Source organism: Planococcus citri, chromosome 3, assembly GCF_950023065.1.
Source record: "Planococcus citri chromosome 3, ihPlaCitr1.1, whole genome shotgun sequence".
NCBI classification, from domain to species: Eukaryota; Metazoa; Arthropoda; class Insecta; order Hemiptera; family Pseudococcidae; genus Planococcus; species Planococcus citri.
In genome coordinates, this window is record NC_088679.1 from 79,181,937 (window position 1) to 79,202,901 (window position 20,965).

General features: G+C 33.5%; 1 long non-coding RNA gene across 1 annotated transcript; it reads right to left on the reverse strand.

The window, feature by feature from the left end:
- Positions 1–10,537: 10,537 nt before the first annotated feature.
- On the reverse strand, positions 10,538–11,826 carry LOC135839576 (uncharacterized). The gene is made up of 3 exons (XR_010557618.1): positions 11,614–11,826; positions 11,331–11,542; positions 10,538–11,145 (listed from the first exon to the last, which is right to left on the reverse strand). It is a non-coding gene; the product is annotated as an uncharacterized LOC135839576 (long non-coding RNA).
- Positions 11,827–20,965: the final 9,139 nt, after the last annotated feature.

The window sequence follows — 20,965 nt, forward strand, 5'->3', positions numbered from 1 at the left end:
AATTTTTGAAAATCAAATTTAGGCCAAAAATTAGGGAAAAAATCAAAATTTTACCAAATAGACCAAGAAAGCTGAAATTTGGGACACACCCTATTTTCGACATGACAAATCGATTGGAAACTGTTTCAAACCGGTTCGAGCAGTTCTGGTGCCTCCAGCAGATTTTTGAAACTCGAAATTCCCACAAAATTTCACCAACATGGAGTTGGAAAGCTGAAATTTATTCTGTAAGGAGCCTCCATCAGATTTTTGAAAATTTAAATTTTTACAAAATTTCATCAAATGGCGATGGAAAGCTTAAATTTACTCTACACTCCAATTTTAACATCCTCTGAAGACGACTTCAAGTGGGTCCAAATCATTTTGGAGCCTCCCAACGACTTTTTGAAAATTACTGGAGCCTCCAGTAGATTTTTGAAACTTGAAATTCCCGAAACATTTTACCAAATGGAGTTGGCAAGCTGAAATTTACTTCGCAAACTAATATCAATACAATATTAAGTCGACTACATGGTGGTTTCAAGTGGTTTTAAATGATTTTGAAGTTTCCAGCTACTTTTTGGAAATTTCAATTTTCCAAAAAACACCACATGACCTCTCAAAAAATCGCTGGAGGCTCAAAAACGTCTTGAAATCCGCCAACAGACGACTTCGTAGCGTATTGAAATTAGTTTGCAGAATGAATTTTGACTTTCCATCTCCGTTTGATGAAATTTTTAGGAAATTTATAAAGTTTCAAAAATCTGATGGAGGCTCCAGTAATTTTCAAAAAGTCGCCGGAGGCTCCAAAACGACTTAAAATCCCCCTGCAGTTGACTTCGTAGCGTATTGAAATTAGTTTGCAGAGTAAATTTCGGCTATCCAACTCCATTTGATGAAATTTTGTGGGAATTTCGAGTTTTAAAAATCTGCCGGAGGCTCCAGAACTGCTCGAAACGGTTTGAAACAGTTTCCAATCGATTTGGCATGTCGAAAATAGGGTGTATCCCAAATTTCAGCTTTCTTGGTCTATTTGGCGACATTTTGATTTTTCCTCTCATTTTAGTCATTTTTGGCCTAAATTTGATTTTCAAAAATTCGCCAAAAATCGAAAAACGTACTTTAACACTTGAAATGTTGACAGGTAATAAATTTTTGCTTGATCTTTCGATCTACCTTTGTACAGTTTGAAAAATTTTGTGCAAGCCCTATGTTGGAACGCAAAATCTGCGATTTCGACTGACCTGTCAATCAAAATGGCCACCATTTTGTAAGTAGGGCCACTTTTTTTTTGAGTACAAGGGCTAGAAATATTCCTTAGGACTCCCCCTTCAAGAAAAAAGTTGCCCCGGAGGATCGACCGGGGGGGGGGGTGCAATTTATCCTCAAGTGCGCTCCCCGACTATAATCTAATTTGCTACTTGGCAACAGAAACTTCATATTTCAAATTCAAACATTTCAAACTCAAAAATTAAGTATGAATAAATAAAATCCTGGGCTGGGGGCTGAAAAAAAGACAAGTTGATAGTAGGTATGCTACTTGGAAGGAGGATTGCATCGTCCTTTTGCCGACAGTAAATTGTTATTTTGCCACAATAATTGAAATTTTATAATTTACGATCCAGTAGTTCAGTTCATCAGTTCAGTTCATCAGTTCTGTTCAGAAAAAGTGAAAAATTTGCATTTTTTGTATACTTACAAGTAGCATCTAGAATGGCCCCAGCCCCAGCAAAGCAAGGCCAAAAGTTTTCAGTTTTGGAAAATTTGTGATTTAAAAAGTAGAGAGTAGAACAATATCAATTTTAATGAAAAAATTAGGTTTTTTTGACCCAGGCTGGCAACTCGACGAGGGCAAAAGATTGGATAATTTGTTGTTTAAAAAATTAGAACAATATCAATTTTATTGGTAGAATTTGCCATTCGATTTTTCTGAATTCAACTTTTTCTAAATTTCATCAATGGTTTTTTCAAACTCTGACTTCTGACTCTTAGCGGAAAGAAGGGGGTTAATTCAAATTGGCCCGAGCGAAGCGAGGGCAAAAGCTTTTGAAAAAAATGAAAATTTTGAAAATAGATTGATGATTTTGTCGACAAAATTCAGTGAATGGCAAAACTTTTACATTTCAGTTCAAGTTTTTAGTTTTTAGTTTCAGTTTTATTTTTTTCAGTTCAAGTTTTTAGTTTTCAGTTTCAGTTTTATTTTTTTCAGTTCAAGTTTTTAGTTTTCAGTTTCAGTTTTTCTCATTTCAGTTTTAGTTTCAGTTTTAGTTTCAGTTTCTCCATTTCAGTTCAAGTTTTCAACCAGTTTCAGTTTCAGTTTCAGTTTCAGTTTTCCATCACTGGACACTGGTACATATACACAGTCATTTCTAAAAATTATACCATCAGCTGTCGTATATTCGTAGTCAGAGTTATCGGTGAGCAGTTTTAGTAATAGCGGCTGTAGTTCTGGATCTTTTTGTGTTTCAGCTGCTATAGTTGCTGAGTTAACTATTTCATTTGACAAATAGAAAATATTATCAGTGTAGATTTAGTCTGGTTCATTTCCAAGAATAAAATCGTTGGTTGGCTCGGACATAACATTCACTGATAGATTTTCAACATAGCTGATTTGCGGATCAACTGGTGCCCGAGATAAACAGTCAACGTTTTGATTATCGATACCTTTCTTGAATTTTACATCGTAGTTAAACTGAGTGAGAAAACATGCGTACCTAATTAGCCTAGCTGATGTCATCTGTGGTATATTTTTATTTGATGCGAAAATTCTCGTCAGAGCTTTGTTGTCTGTTACTAGAGTGAATTTTTTTTCGAGTAGGTAATTGTAGAAGTAGGTCGTTGCAAAAATAATCGCGAGAGCCTCTCTATCAAGCTGAGAGTAATTTTTTTCTGCCGGAGTTAACGATCTTGAGGCATATGCGATAGGCCGCTCCTCTCCATCACTCAAACTGGGTAATCAAAGGAATTTGATTTTTGCTGATCAAGGTCAAGTTCTTTTCACGGCCCATTAATGTAGCATGACCTGGAGGCACAATGTACAAATTTGAACGAGTTTTCCTATCTTTGTAGGAAACATCAACAGTAACATAACCTAGAGCTGGCGTTATGGCTCCGGAAAACGAACGAAAAGCGATTTTGCTTCTTTGATTGGTGCTCAAATTCCCAATTTTTTGAATTCATCATCAGGTATCAACGAAAATTTAGCACCTGTGTCAACTTCCATTCTCTTCAATTTTCCATTGATATCTACTTCAATGAAATATTTATCATCAGTATTGACACTGTTTTCTTCAAGCTTATAAAGGTCAACAACATGATAATTGTCAACATACTGAGAATATGTTACATAGTTTGTAGGCTTGGAGATTTTGACACTGGATTCATTTGATTTTGAATTTGACATGAGGGTGGTAATACACACCTTTGGGAGATGACCTGGCTTGTTGCATGACGTGCATTTTAATTTATTTTGATCAACTGTGCAATCTGATACAGAATGGTTATTTCTACCACAATGGAGACATAACCCATCAATTCCCAGCTTTTTATAATCGATTTTTGATCTACGTTTTGCTGGCGTATTATACTTCGATAATGATTTTTTGAATAACCTCGACTGTGTGAACGATTTTGTTGTTTACTGTGATCATTATAACGATTCTGAGAACGGGAGTCACGATTGAAAGCGCGAGATAATTTATTTACATCTGAGTTATTACCTGGTATTGTATTCGGAGTATTTTTGCTCAATTCTCTGCTCTCAATTCGCGAAGCTTCCAATGAAATTGCTTTTTCCACAATTTTATCATAATCATCAGAGTCTGTCTGGAGTACCTGTTCTTTAATCCATGGCTCTTTAATACCACGAACCACTTGAGCTGCTAAGAACAGTTTGGCACAGGATACCTGCTTTTTACACTCGCATTCAACAGTGAATTGACAATTTACTACCTTGTCCTGAAGCAAGGCAACAAATAATTCGGCAATATTTTGATTTTCTTTTTGCTGCGTTTCTAGAAAATAATGCCTTGATATGATGACACTTTGACGTGGAACCAATAGATCGTTGAACAAAGTTTTTAAATCAGTGTAAGATAGGTTCTGGATTGATTTATCAGGTCCCAAGAAAGCCGCAAGTTTATTATAATGGGTAGAACCAATTGAAGTACGTAATAATCCGGCTTTCTTTTCAACATCAGTGATGTTTTTTGTAGCTGTGTAGTCTTCGAACCGAGCGATGTAATTTGTGAACTTTTCTTTCTTTGAATCAAAGGCATCAAATTTTTCAGTGTTTTCTGGTGTCCGAGGAGTATTTCGACTTTGAGTTAAAGCTGCTTGCAAAATTGCTTGAAACTGAGTATTTTGTTCGGCTAAAATTCTCTGAAGTTTGTCTGCGTTCATGGTGCTGAGTTTGAAGGCTGAGATGTGTCTGAGTAGAGTGAAAATAGCTGAGTTGACTGAGTGAAAATAATAGCTGAGTGTGACTGTGATTATTGAAGGTAGCTGAGTAGAATGGTTGAAAAGGTAGGTAATGAAATTGGCACTTTTTCCACCATTTCACACGCGAAAATTTCTGTCATAAAAATCATTTATTCGCGATTTACCTATTTATGAATGATTTAATTAATTTTCGATAAAAAAAATCATCCGAGAGCGCGAAATCGGTACATTTCAACACGCACGATTACCGCGCGAAAATTTTTTCCTCGTCGCCAATAATAATTGTGGTGACTCAATAACGAACAACCGATTAACGAACGTCTGTATTTACACACGAATGTACAATGACTAACTATAGTCTCTAACTCTAACATCTAGTTCCATAACAGTTTCGAAATGAACCCTCAATTTGGGGAGACGGTGCAAAACGTGCAATTTCGAAAAATTCAATGTGGGTATCGAAAAAGGGGTTTTTAGGGTCGCTAAAGTCGATTTTAGCATTCATATATCCACCTTAACCTCGATATAAGCCCAAAAAGGGGAAATGCAAAACACCTGATAACAATGTATTGGTTTTTTGGCGGTATTTTTATAGGTGAAAAAGCTTTGTTTTTTCAATGTGAGGAGTCGATTTTTTTGGTAAATGGTTTACAATTTTAGAATCCGAATTATGGTTTTTTTTAGAAATTTTAATGTCGAAAAAGAAAAGCTAATACATTTTTTGATGAAATTTACCGGTTTTTTCAATGTCATTACTATGATTAATGAGTTTTCATGGAAAATTCGTTCACAGCGTGTCTGTAGTGTTTTTTATGAAGTTGAAAAACTTCGAAATCAATGTTCTATTCCTGATCATTGTTCTATAAAAAAAAGGTTTTGAAAATAATACTCAGTGGTTCCTAACATTATTTTTTCATTCACAACTTTGGTTACCCCAGGAGCCCCAAAAATGGTCATTTCTAATTTGGGACATTTATTACAACATTTCAAGAATGGCTAAAGAATATCGAGACTCCTCGTTTATACACTTTTTTCGATAGAAAAATATTTACTAACAAAGTTCATTCACCTTATGTTATTACAGCTACGATGTTTGTTATTCTTTTGATTTGAAGTTATAGAACCCATGTTCATTTTTGTTAAATATTTTATATATTTTAATTCTTAATAAAGTTACCATTTTTGTTTTTGTAAACGATTTTTTTCTACATGGTAGTACAGCAGTTTTTGATTTTTTAAGAGAATTTTTTTTCACAATTTTTCATGCTGATATGTACTATAATGATTCATTGATTTGATGATGCAAAACTTATCCGAAGCAATCGGACGATAACAGTTACACTGGTGATCTTTCGGATCACAAAGACAAAATCCCGGGTGAACGCGATGTTTACAATCGACAATGCTTAATTCAACCCTGCTGAATTCAAAAAAATCATTATTTTCAAGATCTGACGTGTAGGAGTGTCTCAAATTTGAGATTTTCCTACTGAGGATTTGGCGTTTTTTCTTAGAAATCCCAAAAAAATGCAGTTTTTTTGACTTACATAGGTATTATGTTTTACCTTTGTTCGGACGAGGTTTTGGAGACGATTTCAAATACTACGGATCAAGTATGATAGGTATATTGGTTGTTTGGGACTCATTGCAGCCATCAATTAGCACTTTCTCTTGGTTGAATAATCGGATGATGCATACTGAATTAGGTACAAATTCCAATGTCCTTAAACTTTGATGCGGCTTCAATTTTTTTTTTTTTGGTAAAATTTAAATGAGTGAAATGGAATAGAGGTGTATAAAGGTATTAAATTTAGACGTGAAATCGATTTACATATCGAAATCATATTTTTGGGGACATTAGTTTCAAATACATATGTGGTCAATTTTACAATTGAGCAAACCGGGAAGAGGGAGCTTTTCATCACGATTTCACCGCTTTTTATTTCCCTCTGCCACTCCCTCCGCATTGTTTGCGTACCACGTCACGAAAACGCATAATAACATCGATGTGCATATTAATTTTAGGTCAAATTTCATGTCTGCGCGCCATCAGGTTAGAAATGTTTCTTAATTTTACGATTTGAGCAAATAGAGAAGACTGCAAGTCCTGTTTGGCACATTTGAGTCATTGAGTCTTTTTTCAACTCCTAGTCTCAGTCGAAGACTCACATAAAAATCGAAAATTGTGATAACTTTTCAGTCATTTTTCTCAATTTATTGAAATTGCCAATGCAAAAAGTGATCACCACTGCGTTTCAAAAAACACATTTCTTCTGTTTTCAAAATGACATCTGTCGATATTTTGACACGATTAATGTAATGTAGGTATTCAATCAAAAATAAACGGTAGGTAACTTATGCAAATTCTTGATCACTCACATCAGTAGAGCCCTAAAAGAGATTTTGGATTTCGATTCGAAAATTTCCTCGCAAACGGTAAAATTTTGATTTTTTGAATTTCTTAAGTATTATGAAAAAAGCTGGTAAATAAAAACCACTCTTGAGGTGTCCGTTCCAGAATCTGCAAAAATGTGGATAAATTCGTTAAACAGGTCGAGTATAACACACAACTCGGTTTTTAGCTGCCCAACTTCATAATCACGCCTTCTGGAGCAAATTCAAAATTCTGGAGAAATTGAAAAATCGCGCTGGAGGCTCCAGAATGGCTGGAAATGGCGAAATTTGGATTTGTTGGGTTATTATCAGTTTTAGGACTTATTTTGAACATTTTTACTGATCTTGTACGTACTTTTTTTAAAAAAAAGCATAAATCACCAAAATACTTAGTCAATTTTGGATTTTCAAAAACTCCCCAAAAATCGAAAAATGAACTTGGGCAGCTGAAAATTTGGATTTGGGGGTTTTAGAACATGATCTTTCCATAAATCGCGGTCCCGTTCAAATCGGAGGCGGACACCTGAAGAGGTATCCCTTGTGAGTGGATTTCAACTGAAATTCAATATTGCAATCGGGAAAATAATATAATAGGTATAATCGAACGTTAAAAAATGTGGTTAGCAGGATAACCATTTGAACGATAAAACGTGGCTTAGTAACGGTAGTTTAGGTGGTAGCATTTTTCAACAATTGAAAAAGGTGTTAGCCCGATAATTTTCAATTTTCATTGATAAATAGGATATTTTTCGTTAATTAGCACGATATTTTTCATTGGCAAAAAAAAAAAAAAAAAACGCTAGCACATAAAAAAACAATTTACAAAACACGAATTCACTAAAAAAATAAGCGGTTTGCAAATTTTTAACCACGCACTAAAACCCTAAAAGTGATTTTGGATTTCGTTGGCAATGGCTTAGATCAACACAAAATTTCCAATACTAGAAGTAGGTACCTATCTTTTGGAACTAAGTAGAGGTATGAGTAGGATTTAAAGCAGAAAAAACAATTTTTTTTTTGAAAATGCTGCCTCTTCGAGGAACCATGTGAGGAGCTTGGAATCAAAACTCACTTTTGCCACCAAAAATCGATATGCGTTTTTTTGCGGATTCTGATACTTCTTCAATTTCTCTATCACCCTACAGAATCCATTTTTCCGAATTCGGCCCCAGTTCTTCACAATTTCGTGTTAAAAAGTGCCCTTGGAGTCAAAACTCACTTTTGCCACTGGCAAAAGTGAGTTTTGACTCCAAGCTATAAAAAAAAACTGTATTTTGAAGGTCGCATGGAAGTCTACAAAGCCAAAATAATTCAGTTGCAACTTCGGAAGCATTTTCTGATAGTGAAAATACCGAAAATGGTAGTTTTGAATTTGGAAGTGATGCAACTGAGGAGGTAAAAAATTGGATGTATTGAGCGCTCAAAACTTTTAAAGCTCTCTGGAGGCGGAACAAAATACTCTACAGAAAAATGAGGTCGAAGAAAATTGTAGAAAATTAAATTTCCAATCGACATAATGTCGTTAGTTTTTTTCTAGGAGGCTTATTTTTCGATATATTCGCAAAAGAAAGTAAAATTACCCCACCTTGGAATCAAAACTCACTTTTGCCAAACTTGATAGCCATACTGCAACGATATGGCAACTTGAAAAAAAAAATTTTCTCATGGAATCCTATTTAGTAGTCTTACTCAAGAGTTTGACACACTTTGCGGCGTTTTTTTCATCAACGCACTAGGCGAAATCAGTTATTGTCGATTTTCTCAAAACTTTGTCCGATGGCAAAAGTGAGTTTTGATTCCAAGCTCCTCATGTCTCCTCTCTAGGGACACCTCCGAAGTGAAAAATTTTTTGAATGGCTTTCAAATCCAGGTCAAGATTGCAATGTACTCCAATTGGGATACCTATCAGCAACCCTTAACTTGCATACTTTCAGCTTAAGCGTATCTGAATTTCACTTGATTGAACCAAGACTCCAAAAAAAGGAAAATTCGCCAACAATCAAAATATCAACTTCGGCGTGTCTGAAATATTTGTCCTGAGCTCTTTCAGTGAGCGAAATGTCTGCTCTGGTGAATTTGACGAGTTGTAAAAATTCTCTTTCAATATAATTCAACATTAGGTACATTGGCTTCAATTAATTCATTAATCGATGGTGTTGTGGAAGAAGGGCCAAACTGTTTTTTCCAAGATTTTTTTCGCTCATGAGGAACAGTGCTATAACAGCCAGAGTTGGACAGATAAAAAGTGCCGAACTGTCTCACAGCTAAACTGAATGATGCAGCTTGGCTCTGAAACAGTTTGGTCCTTTTTATCTGTCCAACTCTGGCTGTTATAGCATTGTTTCCCTGAGCGAAAAAAATCGTGGAAAAAACAGTTTGGCCCTTCTTCCACAACACCATCGATATGTAGTTGAATTTTTGAAAGGTGTGGGGTACCTATGCTCAATAACTCACGTAACCTGACCTAAAGTACTGAAATTAGCTTTTCAACAAGAAGAAAATTATTTAAAACGTAGGTACATAAGTACGTAAACGAATCACAAAGCTGTACCCCCTGCTTACATCTTTAATCGTCAAGTAAGTACTGTATACTTTTTAAACAGGGTAGGACCATTCCATATATGAGTAAGGAGCATAGGTACATCTAACTGTGTTCTCCAATGTTTTGCACGTAAGAATCAGTATACTTTTCCCTTCTCCCAGTCATCCTACAGGATGTAGCATCATTAAGCAACGTAGTTATATGAGTACAATAGACAGCACACGTCAGACAATCACTCTTTTTTTCAAAATATCTTTGTTAGGTAGGTACAGAGAACAGTTTTATTGTCTACTATACTTGTATCTTGCATATGTAGCGGTTACCAATTCCAGGAATTTTTCGATGCACTAAAACTGAAGACAGAACAAAAAATGGTCCGTTTCTTGCTTTTTCTTTAAAATAGGTACCTATCAAAGTAAAATATTCACATCTTAGTTTTTTTCATTCTTCTTTTTTTCCCATTCATCAAAAGTATTACACAGTTTTGAACTGCTAGGCATTCACATGTTCTTCTTAAAAAAGGAAAGACCGCTAATCCCTGCAGGTACCAATGGTGTCTGGTCTTTGACCTCGGACAAAAAGTGTTCCTGTTTGTAGTATATACGCATTTCGCTAGGTTGGTAATTTGAAAATTTGTTAGGAAGTAAAAAGTGATTTCAACGAGGAGGCGACTCTTTTTTAAAAAAAAAAAACAATTTTAAGCGCGAATAGACTAATTGACCCTGCAAGGGGTATGAAAAATGTGGGTTTTTGACATGGGGAATCTGATGATATAATAGTAGTATATATTATACCTGATCCTGGCCAAATTTTTTTCAACGGTTCTCTAACCGAATTTATCTCGCATTCATCTATTAAATAACCAATCAAAATAATTTCAGTTTCTCAACCATATTTATTTTAATTTTCTCCCTTCAATAACCGATTAAAAGTTTTATCTGTTCATTAGGTACTCAGAAAAAACCAAGAAGCAATTTCAAAGATGTTGATATTCATTTTTCAGTAGGTAGATTAAACACCAATATTTTCACTTCATTCAATCATTTTTAGTAACTCATAAAAAATTCAACAAAGATTCAACATCAACATTCAATATTTCTGCTGGTTTTTGATAATTTTTATCAAGACAGATTTTTTTCAATTTCAACAAAGATTCATAACACCAATAATTTTACAATCATAAACCTGATTCAACATAATATGTATTATTTTTTGTAACTATTATAAAAATGTATATAAATAATTGAATGAATAATCAGAGCTTTAATTCCTTAACCTTATTTATACAGAATTGAATGTAAAAATTTTTTTAAAATGCAAGTGTATTCAGGATTTTTAGGTAGTTGTAGTAGTTGTTAAATCTAAATCTTCTACAGGAGTCACAATAATTTTTATGGGTTCTATGTTGCATCTAAATCTTCTACAGGAGCCACAATAATTTTTACAGTTTCTACAACAGGTTTGTCATCAGTAATTTCCATTATTGCCAAGGCACCTTCAATTGTTTTCTCATTAACAATTTTTGGTAATGAAATTTTAGCATGCCCGGCTCTGTTATTTCGTTCATTACATAATCTTTCAATGCATTCAGCGAATGCAACTTCAGTCATGCCTGCATCTTCAACCTTCTTTTTAAATTTTTTAACTGCTGGAGTTTCTAGACTAAAAATTGTTGACCATCTAACGCGACGTTGTTTTCCTTTAAAATCCAAACCAGGGGCTAAAGTTGATTCTAAACAATCTATTCGGTAAGTTAATCCAAGCAGTAATCTGTATTTATCAGCATCATTCTATAAAAAATAAACATACTATAATCAATTCTCAGCATAAATAAGTATTAATAAATGAAAAAAAAAAAATGCATGATTCAACATCAGTTAAATGTAACAAATACCGATAATTTTATTTTTGTGATTTTTTTATAAAATAAATTTAAAACAAAAGTATACAAGTATGTATGTAGGTAGTTGGGTACCTATCTCTTCATTTTTTTGTTCACTCTAAGAGGTAATGCTAAAAAGAATTCCAAAAATTGATTACGTTTTGCATTTTCAAACCTCCCTGATTTTCCAAGAGCACATCAGCCTTGACAGCTCTTTTTACTATTTCCTCGAGTTTTCCTTCCAACTTATATCTTATTGGAGCCTCCTGAATTTTGTTCAAAATTTCATTAATATCATTCATTTCCTAAAAATACAAAACCATTTGTAATGAGATACTAAAATGAATTCATTATCAAGATTACCACCATGGCTTACCTCTTTTACTTTTTCTCTAAAGCTGAGAGTTGTTTCATCATTAGGTGTTGGTATATAGGTACATCTTGATGGAATTATGAGGTATATTACTAAAATTTTGAATGTTGAGAACATTTTACAGATTTTTAGAAGAATTTAAAAAGATTTTACAATTGTGTAAGCTACACTAACTGCGAATGCCACATAAGTAATTTCAATATGGAATGATATTCAATCAATAGATGGAATTTATTAATCTAATAATCTTCTTTCAAGTTATCTTTTTAATTAGTATTTTGTATTTTTTCATCACAAATATCTCTTATAATATTGATTTATCTAATTAAGTTAGTACAAGGTGAATCAATCAACATGATAAGTATATATTAGGTATATTTATGCAATCAAAAATGAACGTTAAAATTTCACATATTTTTCATATAATCTTTGGTGACGATCAAAATCGTGTAAAATTCATCATTAGGATTCACACATTTATATAAATTTTGATCATTCAACGTCAAATTTTTTATATTAATGAAAAGATCAGTAATTTGAATTTGATCATTAGAACTGATTGATTTATTATAATAATCATACCCGAAATCTAGCTCTGACCGATTTTCGACGTTCCGAATAGACAAAACCTCCATTTCGACCATTCTGGAGCATCCATTAACATTTTCAAATGTTGTCATTTTTTTCCAGTGGCCAAAAATACACATCTGAACCGGCAGGCGCCGATTTTCGCGACAACCGCAAAAAATGGTTAAAGGCAACCCACATAGGCCCCAAATACAGTTATTTGTGCTAAAGTTGATATTTAGCCGTTGTACAGTAATTTCAAGTCTCTGGAGAAATGATAAAAAATCTCTGGAGGCTCCAGAATGGTCGAAATGTAGGTTTCACCTATTCGGAGCGTCGAAAATAGGTCAGAGCTCGATTTCGGATAGGTAGCATCGCAAAATATGGAATATTTAACATTTTCAAATTTTGTCTTGTTTTCCAGAAGCCAAAAATACACATCTGAACCGGCAGACGGCGATTTTCGCGACAACCGGAAAAAACGTTCAATGACCACCCACATAGGCCCCAATGAGTTAGGGACACCATCTGAGCAACTTCCCGAGAAAATTCCATTTTTCATCAATATTTTCTATTTTTGGTATTAGGTAATCGATAATTATTCGGATTTTTCAATTTTCAAAAATTCACCAAAAATCGAGAAATCAACTTTAGCACTTGAAATTTTGGATTTGGGGTCCTGAGGTGGTCCTCTTTCGATCTAGCTTTGATTCGTTCATTTTCGTTTCTGCCGGTTCAGGTAGTTCCCTTGTTAATCATACGGGATACCGGAATAATATATATTATTATTTTTGAATTTTGGGCCAGAAGTATTTCTTCAATAGCTTCAATGTTGATTGTTTAAACACAATTTCGAGTTACGACGACGAATGACTGAAAAGTAAAAATAATTTCTGTACCATTGATGTATTATATTTGCAGCTGCTCAAATTCAAGCTGCGTTGTATTATAAAATGTAGAGAAAATAAAACACAGTCGTAACAAGAAGGACAATAATCATCAAGACGGTTTAGAAGCATTTTTTGCAGGGCTGGTGAACGAATCAATTGTAGTGTTCTGTTCTGTTCTGCTCATGAACAAAAACTTTTCATAGTGTTCTGTCCTGGTTTTTGTTCAAGTTGATTTGGATTCATTTGTTCTGTTCTGGTTTTGTTCAGGTTGATTTGGTTCTGTTTTGTTTTGTTCTGTTCTTTTCTCACTTTTCAGTCATTTTTTCTTCACTTATAGGTACATGATGAATTCTCTTAATAGATAGCTTTTTACCTTCAAAATTAAGCCTTTAACTGCCTTTGAAAGACAAAACAAAACTAAAAATGAAAAATATTTCACGTTGAAAGCACTGTACCCGACAGAACATCCGCAGAAAATGAAAAAACAGAACTGCCGGCTGGTAGGTAACATATTCGCCAAAACTTCGCTTCATTGATAAACATTTGTGAGCAGCTGATTTGCAATCAGATTAGGTATTTAACGATCTGATTGATAAACTTCCAGTAGCAAGCATAATTTCGGACACGATGGAGTCACCTTTCTTAGAAAAACAACACGGTGATATTTTAGCACACTATTGGTTTCGCTTTGAGAAATTGAAATTTCAATTACAATGAATGTTCTCTTAAGCTATCCAACCGTTTTTTGTACCTATTGGACACCATTTGAGAATCATTAAGGCGGAGGGAATAGATTAATTTTCATTCAATTCGGATGGGTAATTGCTGAGTAATTGCAATTTTAGTTCATTATTTTAATGCATTAAATCCTAAAAAAGGGAGAAGGGGACTTGTAGAACACCTGCCGCTCATTGTACCCTGCTATACCCCCAGTCTATTCCATCACCAGCTGTGTTTCATTGTACCCTGTTACACCCCCAGTCTGTTAGCTGTAAATTCCAAGTGGGCGTGGTTTGGTGGGGCGTTTACCAAACAAATATATTATTTTAATGCCCTAACCCTCGTAGCAAAGTTGTGGCTGAGTGGTTAGGGCATGTAGGTAGGAATAGGAAATTTAGGGACCCAGGTTCGAATCCTCGTGAGGTAAGTAGGTAGGTGACGGATTTTTCGTAGGAAAATTGGATAGGTAAATGCTTTGGAGTTACTTACCATGTAGTACATGGTAATGGGGCAAACATAATGCTGAAACTGAGTTATGAATTATGATATCATTTGCTAACTAAAAATTCATTTCATTAATTTTTTGTCTATACCTATAGCCATAAGTATAAAGTAAGAATTACTTGACATGAATCATTTTTAACTTTTTACTTATAATTTAAAAATTACTTCAAAATGAGAAATTAAACTAATTTTTGTACAATTGAAACATGTAATTTTTATTATCATGATTTAGTAAAAATTATTAAAATAAAATGATTTTTACTATTGGTACCTATAGCAAAATTTATTAAAATGATAAGTTTTACTATACGATTACAGTAAAAATTATTGAATGGGATCTGGTACTTAATTGTGAGTATTTAGTTAAATTTTTTTGTAAAAATTACCCATATTTTTTTCGTGTAATTTAGAGGCAATGCAAATTCTTAACATATTTTATAAGATTTAATTCTTAATTTAGAATAAAAAGCAAGTTCTGAAAATTGGTTTGAAAATTTATAAATTTGAAGACAATGGAAATTCTAAAAAAAATGATGTGAAAAAGAGACGCTGAGAATTCCAAAAATTGATTAAAAGTTCTGTAAGTTGCAGATAACGTGAACTTGAAAATTATATGAAATAAGTATTGTAATATTTATGAAGGAGATGAGAATTCTGAAAAATTGGAGGCAATGTGAATTCCAAAAATTGAGTAAACGTTTTACAATTTGTGGACAATATGAACTTGAAAATTGAATTTGAAATTTTTTAATTTAAAGACAATAAGAATTCTGAAAAATTATTCAAAATTTGACTATTTAGAGGCAATGTGAATTCTAAAAATTGATTGCAAATTTCCTAACTCAGCAGCAATGCAAAATTCTGAAAATTTATTGAAAACTTTATGAAATTGTAGCGATGGGGAATTCGGGAAATCGATTTGAAATTTTGTAAATTTTAAAACAATGCAAACTATGAAAAACAACTAGAAATTTCTTAATTTAGAAGCAATACAAGCTTATAAATTATTCTGAAATACCTATTGTAATTTGGAAAATATGAAAACACTGAAAAACAATTATTATTTTGAAGCAGTAAGAGTTTCAAAAATTCTCATCACTGTGACATGGTTGATTCACTTATGCACTACCTAGATGTAATAACGGTTATAGCTGTAGAAAAGGCAGCTAGCTACGCACACTTTGCAGCTAAGCTTTGCTTAGCTGTCTAGTTTCGAACCTTATTACCTATAAAAAAAACCAGGCACATATTTCGTCATTTTATATGTTCAGTACCGGGAGGATTCAATTTTCGAACCAAAATCACATTTTTGTTGCGGTTTATCATACCATTTACAAAGGAATATTTCAACGCGTCCTCCGATTTCAGGAGACCGCGATTTATGGTAAGAGCGTGATGTGAAACCGCCGTAATCAAAATCGCAGATGCCTAAATTTATTAATTTTTCAATTTTTGAGGAATTTCAGAAATCCATGGTGTGCCTTCTTTACCGTTTCAACATGATTGTTAATTCACGAAATGAAGCCTAGCACATCATACACGCACAGTACATACACCTAAGCGCCTACTCAATTTTTCTCCCCAAAAAGTCGAAAAAATAACCAAAAAGTAAATAAAAAGTACCCAAAAAAGTGATAAAATGCGAGCAAAACAGTTTAATACAGAAAAATCTGAACAATTTTAAGAAAAAAGAAATACTTACCTACTATTTTTAGAAAAAAACGCAATTTTTTGGCAATCGATGGCTCCAAAAAAATAATTTTTTAGGAAAATTGACCTTTGTTAAGGAAAAAAGCAGGACTGTTGGTTAGTTTTTAGGAAGGTGAATATTTGTTGATTTTTTTTTGCGAAAAAGTGACACTTTTGTCAAGAAACGAGGCTATTTATGGAAATTTGGACAATAGGTGAGGTTTTTAGCCACTTTTGGCAGAAATGTATGTATTTTTTGACCGAAATTTACAAATTTTGATCATTTTCAAAATTCTTTTTTTTCCATTTTAAGCGGAGGAGTCGTTAAATCGAAAGAATGATAATGACAACAGTTGTTCAGCATGACGATTACCTACTAGTGGAATACGGCGGTTTCAAAATGTTGATTACCTAATTTCGTCTACCTGCTTCCTATCAAAATGGGTATTGGGTAGGTATATGAAAGTAGGAGATTGAAAATCGAAACCCCTGAATTCCACTATAGTACGCGACATGCTGAACAAGTTATGTTATTACCGTTTTTTCGATTAAGGCAGCCAATCTCTTAAAATTGAACAAAATCGAATTTTGAAAAAATCAAAAGTCGACAATTTAGGATTAGGACAAAATTTTACAAAACTGTTGAAAAGTGACCAGTTTTCCCCTGATTTGAGGGAGCTGAATTCCAATTCGGATTCTATTGTTACTCAAAAATCAACGGTATCGCCCTTTGGGGAACGTGGAAGTCCGATTTGCTGAAACCGTTTGATTTCAAAAGAATCGGTTTCGGTTTTGGTTTTGGTTTCGGTTTTTTCCTTTTTTCTCCATTTTTTAGAGGGAAGAAGGCCAAGAAAGTGATCACTTTTTCAAAAACTTTGTGTATGTGACTAGAAAGCGGCACTTTGGTAGTGCCAAATTTGTCAACTTTTTTATTTTTCAGGCCTTTTCACCTTTTGCATTAGTTTTTACTTAAATTTTTCCAAAAATGCAGGCTAATTACCTGAAAAATTCCAAAACCAAAACTAATTCAGTTTTCAATCGGTTACGCTCTCGGTTTTGGTTTTGAATTTGAGAAATAAACACTCCTGGTTTCGGTTTTGGTTTTAGTTGTGGGAAAATAACGCTCCTGGTTTCGGTTATGGTTTCGGTTTTGAGCCATTTTAATCGGTTTTTGGGGGTTTTGGTTTCAGTTTTGGTTTCGGTTTGCAAGCCCTGATCTACTTAATAAATGTGTTCAATCTAGATAGATAGGATAATGCTTAAGGCACTTCACCTTGCAGATCATGGCAATTATACATAAAATTGACAACCTACTAACCTAGCAATCTACTAAAGTTATGTATGCGAAATAGGCTCATTAATGGGTAAGTGAGGAATCTGTGCTCCATCCCTTACGGCGAATGACATCATCTATTAATTGCGATAAAGTTATAATTAATATGTGATCTGTCACGAGAAAACCAACTTAGTGTCCAAAAAATCGATATATTTTTTATGGCGGATATTAGTAGTACTTAGGGTACTGAATCCGACTGTGGGGGTTGAAACGTTCGCGAACGATTCTCTTGACCCTAAATCTGAGGTCAAAAAATAGAGCAACTACAATAAAAGTTGGAAATTTTTTTTTTTTTGATTTTCTTGAAAGGTATGTTCTGGGGAGTCGAAATACAGATTTTTACAACAATCGGCTCACATTTGGAGGATTTGTGCCATATTTTGGAATTTGAGTAAGGCTTCAGCTGGAAAAATCAACTCTTCACATTGAACAAATTTGTTACAAAATGTGATAAATTTAATAATAATAACTTATTTTTCATTAATAATTCATACTCGGGTAGTTTTTGCAACATTTTTGGTAAAAAATTCAAAAAAATCGAAAAAATCGATTTTGGGAAATTTCGATTATTGGACTCGGCAACCTTGAATGCGATGATTTTGAAAAAAAAAATATCGGGTTATGTTGGCGCTCACGGGGGCTAAAAGTGGTGCAAGTTTCATGGACGTACAAATTTTAGATCGCCTGATACATAGACTCAAAACTTCAAATGCCCATCCTGTAAAATTTACGTTTTGGACACTAGGTTGGTTTTCTCGTGACAGATCACATATAGTGGAGACACCACCATGTAAATTCCCACTTACCGAACACTGCTCACTGTCACACCACCTCTTTTCCTTAGCCTAATTATGCGATGCTACGTATGGACCGTTCTGAAGTATTCCTGTGAAACATGGACCATGAGTGCAGAATGCGAGAAGAAAGTATCTGCTTTTGAGATAGAGATGATAAATTTCCGGAAATTTATTTTTTGGAAACTTTCAGAAACTTTCGGAAACTTTCCAGAAACTTTCTGGAAATTTATTTTTCTTCGATGAATGATGCACCCCATACCTGTTTTTAACAAATGCCAGTTTTAAAATGCTATTGGTCAACTACAAACTGATGAATTTCCAAAAATTCTGGTTTTTTCATTTATTCTCATATTTTCTGCAATAAAATGTCATTTGTGTGGTGTTTTATGAATTAAAAAAATTGAACAAGTTCAAGAATTCAACGATTACTTCACAAAAAATAAAAAACTCCATCAGAAAAATTTTAAATAATGAAGAAAAAAAATTCAGGGATGTGAACCAACATTTTCAACTGTAACTGGAACTGGAATCAAAACAATATCAAAATCAACCAGAAAATTTTTGGGGAAATAATTTTTAATTTTTTATCCAATTAACCTTTACTGAAATCAAAACAAAAATTGAAATTGGAACCCAAATTTGAAATTTTCATTTCTCTAACCATAAACTTGTAACCTTTGAATAAATTTGGTTAATTATATGGTCCATGAAATTTGGGACAATTGAGACAAATATTGCCATTTTCTCTCATTAGTCATTGAATAATTTTTATTATTTTAAAAAATTGATTCTTGAATCATTGACAATGCATATGCGTTTGAAAAAATGTGCAGTATTTTTTTAAATTTCAAGAAATTGTCTCAAAATGGTTCATCCGCAGGTTTGTTATTGTTACATCTGTTGAAAAAATGATACCAAGTCGTGTATATACGCGTATTTCGAAAATTTCATTCAAAATTTTTTTTAAAAAACCAAGAAAAACATATTTTATTGTTTTAAATGTCATAATCTAGTGGTGTTTGTTTACTGTTTACAAGCATTTCCTTATTATCAATGAAAATGCTGAACTTTGGTGAGTGTTTTGGTAAAAATTTATAAATTTCATAAATTTCATAAATTTCCATGAAAATGGAAATTTAAAAATTTGAAAGTTTCCGGAAAATTTCCGGAAAAATTTCAAGAAAGTTTCCATTGAAAGTTTCCTCTCATCTCTATTTTGAGATGTGGTGCTATCGAAGGCTACTACGGATCTCATGGAAGGACTTCATCACCAACCAGGAAGTATTAGCAAGAATAGGAGAGGAGCAGAAAGTCGTAGTAGAAGATATAAAGAACAGAAAGCTAAAGTATCTAGCTCATAAAATACGAGAAAACGGTATTTTCATGCTAGCGGTACAGGGGAAAATTCAAGGAAGAACTACAAGAGGGAGGAAACGATCGGAGATGTTAACAACAAACTCACCGGCCAACTCTCCCTGTAAGACCCTGAAAGAAACTATCAGATACGCTAGAAACCGGCTGATATAGATGGAAGTATACGCTATCTCCTGTAAAGGAGCGCGACTACGACGACGACGACCCCAATAATAGTGGCTGTCGGTGGCTGCTTTACGAAGAGACACACGTATCACACGCTTCATTCAAGATACCTAGGAATATCTTGATATGACCGCAAAAGGTATAATCGTCGGATTATCACCTCTGAGTACTAATTAATGACTACCAACGATTACGATTAAATCAAAATATTATCTTAAACACACGCGTAGTGGGTTAACTTGAAAATAATGCTACTTAGGCCTAGGCCTGTTTTCGTATACAAATTACTCCTTGACCACATACTTTGACGAGGATCTTGCCACGGCCGATCGCAAAAACCAAGTGAAGATACCTTTCAATCGACAGAAGCTTGTGCCTCCTTGACTATTGAAAGGTATCGTTCATACCCTATTATACAGATATTTTCCCACGTTACTGGAACCCTCTTTACTAAAAAGCAATAAATCACAACGCGTAAAGGGTTACCCTAAGATATATCACCTAGCAGGCGGAGGCAGATTGCACCATAACAATTTTATTTTTTGTTACTGATCCTTAATCATTTTGTGTTATGTATGACGACTTTGTTTTTCATCAATTTATTAAATTCTCGTTTATTAGGTGAATAATTTTATAGTGGACAAGAATGAAACAAAATTTTGGAACATTGGAACTCTTGGGAGACATGAGTAAGTCATTTCATATTGTTTTATTCGTGGCGTTTTTGTTGGATTTTTGGATTCATTCTTCTTTCAATTTGAAATAGGTCTTGCAATTTGTTTTCAATTCAACGTGGTCCTAGGCTAATGAGTGTATTTGGTGCAATGCAAGTTTTTTTCGTTGGAAATTTCACAGTCCTTGTTCTTCGGAATATTTTAGATGTATTGTTTATGTTTTTAATAAAAATATTTTAATTGCATGGTCTGTGTTTTGAATTTTTATTGATTTTGTATTTCTTCCAATTATTCGGATTTTTTTATTTTTTGCTTGTTTAGTTGGAAAAGATTGATTACTCATCTTTATACCTCTTGAAAATCAATTTTTTTCGAGTGCCAACGAATTTTTTTAATGCAGTTTTTCAATTTCTTATCAATTTCTTTCTTTTTTGGCACTGTTTTAAGCAATTTTTTTCAAGTTTTGATGAATTTTTTCAATGGTCTTTTTTTCAGGCTACTTTTTTAGATTGATTCCTTGCTTTTACTTTTTCTAAAACAATTTTCTTTCTTGAAGTGAATTTTTTCAAGTGTCAAAATATTCTTTCATTGCTGTTATATAATTTTTTCAATTAACTCATTGATAATTATTGATAATCA